This window comes from Galeopterus variegatus, unplaced genomic scaffold, assembly GCF_000696425.1.
Source record: "Galeopterus variegatus unplaced genomic scaffold, G_variegatus-3.0.2 Scaffold16369, whole genome shotgun sequence".
Taxonomy (NCBI): domain Eukaryota; kingdom Metazoa; phylum Chordata; class Mammalia; order Dermoptera; family Cynocephalidae; genus Galeopterus; species Galeopterus variegatus.
In genome coordinates this window covers 15,363-20,680 of record NW_007742480.1, presented here as the reverse complement: position 1 = coordinate 20,680, position 5,318 = coordinate 15,363, and the positions used below count along the sequence as shown (strand labels likewise).

The following is a 5,318-nucleotide window of genomic DNA, read 5'->3' as shown; positions in this document are numbered from 1 at the left end:
ATGTTTCAAAAAGATTACTCTCTTGTTCAAAGAGATCTATTGTACAACATGGTCATTAGAGTCAATAACAATATATTTCAAAATTCTGAGATCTGAATGGGTGGTGGTGATTCATCTTGGCGGTCTGGCTCCACTGGGCAGGGGATAACTTTACTAGGTTAGAGGTGGTTTTTAGTTTAATTTTTCTTTTCTAGCTTCCCATTGCCAGCCACTGCGCACATTCTAGTCAGTCGAGGCCATGTCAAGAGACAGAGCCACAGAGCAGGCAGCTGAATATGTCCCAGAGAAGGTGAAGAAAGCCGAAAAGAAATTAGGAGAGAATCCATATGACTTTGATGCTTGCAGCATTCTCATTCAAGAGGCACAGAATCAACCTATAGACAAAGCATGGAAGACCTACGAATGCCTTGTTGCCCAGTTCTGGCAGGTTCTGGAAACTGTGTATTGAAGCAAAGGTGATGACACAGAAAGAAGGCCCTCTCCAGATGCTGGCAGGTTGGTCCTCATGCTACAGTTTCTATGGTTTTATTTTTTTTTATGCAAGTTTGGGATTAGGCCCAAGAAGTGGAAAGATGCAATTCTCCAAACCACTGGAAGAATCAAAAAAATGTTTGAAAGTACTGTCTTAAAGAGCCAAGAGAAGCAAACTTCTCTCCAACCTATCAAGCTAAGATCTAACAGAATATCTAGTGGTGATGAAGTAATTTCTCACTTTCAAGAAAAAAAGGTCCAGCCTAAGACCTAACTATGATTCTAACATGGCATCACATCCACGAATTACTGCTAAAGAAAAAAGCCAATTTTCAGAAGATTATGTTCCTATTACAGAAACATGTATTCATGTATGTATAGATGGATGTATTCAGAAAAACTTCTAGAAGCACCCATACCAATCAAGGTTTTGGGCTACAAACAGCAGAAATTGATCATGGCTATCAAAAAATAAGAGTTTATCATAAAGGTCTAGGGTAGCTCACAAAATTGACAAGAGGGCAGGAGGATCAGGTTCTGAAAATAGACAGGAAATGTGGACATAGGGTGGCAGGGGACACTGTGCACTCATAGGACCGGTCTAATAAAAAAAGCTGTCCAGAAAAGAGGACACCAATGCAGCCGCAGCTCTCTTGTTGCTGCCATGAGTATCTCAATTAACCCGGTGACTTTGTGTTGCTTCCACAACATTCCAAGTCTTTGGGCATAATCGCCCAAAGGACCAAGAATTTCTTTGGTAACAGACAATCTAACAGTATCATAGACTACTTAAAATAGAGGATTTACATCTATTCATTAACAAGACAGACAATGACAGACTTTATCTGGAAGGGGAAAATATATACTATAAATCCTTATTTTATAAAATGAAATGGCAAGGAAGGGGAGTTTTCTGCTTCAAAAGTGGATGTTTTAAAATACCACAGTATAACTTTACTCTAGAATTTCTGGATATGGTGAAAAGAGTTCTAAAATTGCTCATGTTCTACATATGGGTTAAAAACAATCAAGTATGGGCCGGCGCGTGGCTCACTCGGGAGAGTGCAGTGCTGATAGCACCAGGGCCACGGGTTCGGATCCCATATAGGGATGGCCGGTTTGCTCACTGGGTGAGCGTGGTGCTGACAACACCAAGTCAAGGGTTAAGATCCCCTTACCGGTCATCTTTAAAAAAAATTAAAAAAAAAAAATAAATAAAAATAAAAACAATCAAGTATTGGTCCATGCAATTTCAAAAAGGCAGGAAGCAAGCCTAAGACAGAACTAGGTAAAAACAGGAATGCTGACTAGATAAGGGCCTTTCCCTATCTTGACAACTCAAAAGTATTTCTTTGATTAACTAAATAAAGGCAAAAGATACAACTACAAAAAGAAATATAATTAAAATGACTGATATTTCAAAATTAATTATTTTTTTAAAATAAAATGCATTTCAGTTTTAAAGGTAAAAAAATAAATGAGAAGTAAAGCAGTGATTTTTATTTCCTTGGGCAAACATGCTATGGCAGGGTGAACACTTAAAGAATCTCACATGAGTTCATACTTCCACACTTAACATAGTGTATATCTCTACTGGACAATTCTGGGTGATTTTCAAATAAATGTATTTTAAAGCAGACTGTTGTTTTCAATAGGAAAAAACTATAGTCTCCATTATACTGTGGCATGAATAATACCTGCATGCTCTACTGAGCTATTAGGTAAATAGTTAAAACTGTAGAGTATATTTTTGTTGTTTTCATTTTTCCTGTTGCTAGAGTAGTAAAATTGAATGGTAGCAATGCAGACCAAACTATCCATGCCTCAGAATCTAATAATATTTTTAGGATGACACATCTTCAGTGTAATAACTCATCTTCAGTACAATAACTCACCTACTGTTCTGCAGGATGCTTCCACATTCAGCTGCCTTAGAGCGTGCTTCATAAAGCAGAAAATCACTAAGATTTATTTGTTTAACAAATATTTATCGAGGGCCTAATATGTACTAGGCCCTATGCTAGATATTCTGCATATTGTTTACAGGTTGGAAAGGAAGGGAAAGAACAGACTTAGAAATTTTTTTCTCCTTCAAAATAATTATATTTTATAAATACTTGAGGCAGAGAACTCTGAAACTTTTCTTCATTGGAAGAATCCCTCTCAAAGGACACATGCTATAAAAAGCCTGGATCAATCATTTAGCTGAAATGATCACTAAACATACACATAATATAAAATTCATGATCAAGGAGCATAATAAAGCAAAAAAAATTTAAGGGCTGGCCCGTGGCTCCCTTGGGAGAGTGTGGTGCTGATAACACCAAGGCCATGGGTTCAGATCCCCTTACCAGTCATCTTTTAAAGAAAAAAGAAAAAAAGGAAATTTTAGTATATGGTACACCATTTCCATCTTCCTACCACATATAGCATCTGGGCATTTCACTTGGTCTCAGGGCTCAGTGACTCTTACAGTTGGGAAACAATCTTGGTTTCCTAACAATCTATATTATAGAGGTAAAAACTAAAATAAGCCACAGTGCAGATGAAATGTAATACTACTAGCTCATTTTATGCAGCTATAGAAGCAGTGAGTAAAGGTTAAGTTTTATACTAGGTATTGGGGCTTTTATCAGGGCAACTGAGATCAACTGTGCAGAAATTTTCAAATCTTCTACAACTTTTCCGATCAGACAAACGGATGAACAATGGAGCTGGTCCAGGGGCCCTCTCAGAGAGTGATGGGCACTGAAATTCTTTCCGTCAGCCCCAGCTGGCGCCCTATTACTTCAAGAGATAATACTGGAAATTCCTGCTGTCTTTATTTATTTTTTTTAGTATCTCATATACTTGAAGCAATATCCATTAGCTATCAAACACCCAGGAATAGGATCATTTAATATCTTAAAAAAGATTTTGTAAGACACAAAGCTTTCAATTAAAAAATTATTTATTCAAAAATATTTTCTCCTAATTCTGATTCCATATCGAATTAAATACAGGGATGATGTTACAAAGCAATAACTGATCAGATCTGCCCAAAGAGAGAATGGCAATTACCTAATTAACTCATTAGTATGACCTGCTAAGTAGTAAAGCACAAATTCAACTCATTCATTTCTTTACAAAAGGTAAACATAATGGTACACTTCATACCAAAAAAATCATTTTATAAAGCCTATCTTCATGTTCATATTAGTTATAGATTCAGCTAATATAAAATGATAAAATGATACTGACTAAAAAGAGCATCCAAAACAGTGCTTTGGATTTTCCTTTTCTGCAAAATTCAAGGGAAACATGATTGTTTGAAGTTTTGTCACTGTATACAAATTAGTTAAGAACCACCTGAGATTTCTGTGTTTCCACTCTTCCGCTCTATGTGTTTCCAGTGAGTAAATACTGCTGGAGACATGATTTAAAGAGCACTAGAAATGCCACAAAGATCCCAAGGCTTAAAGAGGAGTTTCTAACAGGTTTTGAAGTTTTTATGAACTTAAAATTAATGTATATAATATAAGCATTAAAAAATTACTTTCATATACACTCAAAGGAAACCCTTCAGTATTCTTAGCATCAAATACTTTGGGGAAGAATTGGTCTCTCTTTTGATGGTTCAAGAAGTCAGTCTTTTCTCAACGGTTTCTTGATAAGTAACAAACCTTCTCAAATTCATCTTCACATTGTCAAGAACACACAGCTGATCTGGACTGTATTTACCTCTCCCTTCTTTTCGTATCTGGAAAAAAAAGTCATGTGATTTTGTATATATTACTAATGCATTTAAATAAAGTATTTAATTTACAGTGTATTTAATCATTTCCTAAACAAGACAGTGGCAAGAATTTGGTGAAACATTTTTACTTGCAAGGTAAATGGAACACAGTAAACGAAGAATAAAAATACACTTAGAATATGCACCTTTAAAATGACAGTTGCAAACATGACTGAATTGTAGACCTTAAAAGAATGAATTTTATCGTATGTTAGTTATATCTCACTTCTAGGCTAGAACAGTGGTTCGCAAGTTTTAGTGTGCAAAAGTATCATGTAGGTGTGTTAAAAAACAGATAGGTGGGCCCATCCAGAGTTTCGGATTCAGTAGGTCTAGAGTTGGGGCTGAGAATCTGTATTTCGAATAAGTTACCAGGTGATGCTGATGCTGTTGATGCAGGGAGGGCACTTCTGAGAAACAATACTCTTGAGAAGTTCTTTAGTAAAATCTATGTATTGTATTTAAGTGCAATTTGAGGCTAAATACACACTGAACGTCACTTAATGCAATTGTGGCTTCATTTTATACAAAAGAGCTTCATATGAAAAACTACAGGCTAGCCTTCTGGCTAACAAAGAAATTTCATTAGGGCTTTATACCTTTGAGAAAAGAAAAACAATTAAATACTATTACCATAGCAATGCATACTAAGTAGGAAAGTCAATCAGAACAATAGAACTTTCAGCGGTTGGTTAGGGGTTATTTTCCCAGTTAATAGTTTACATAACTCCTTTTTAAGCATTTACTTCTGTAGTTTGATGACTAACTACATCTGCTTTCCTTGAAGCTGCAGGGAAATAGGTAATATTTTCTCCTTTTTAGCTTGCAGGCTCCTTTTCCAGAAGTTTCAAGGGCCTGTAACTTTTAAGAACAATGTGGATCTGTGTACTGGTATGGAATAGCTCCAGGATACAGTGTCAGGTAAAAACACATTAAGTGCAGGACTGTGACTATATTAAGCTACCTTTTGGATAATAAAGGATAAAATACTAGGGTTTGGAAAACCATACTGGCTGGACATCAAAAAAAAAAAAAAAAAAAAAAAAAAAAAAAAAAAAGGGGGGAGGGAAAG

General features: G+C 35.8%; 1 pseudogene; it reads left to right on the top strand.

Annotated features, from left to right (window-relative positions):
- Positions 1-238: 238 nt before the first annotated feature.
- LOC103582467 lies at positions 239-513 on the top strand (annotated as a pseudogene).
- The last annotated feature ends 4,805 nt before the right edge of the window (positions 514-5,318 follow it).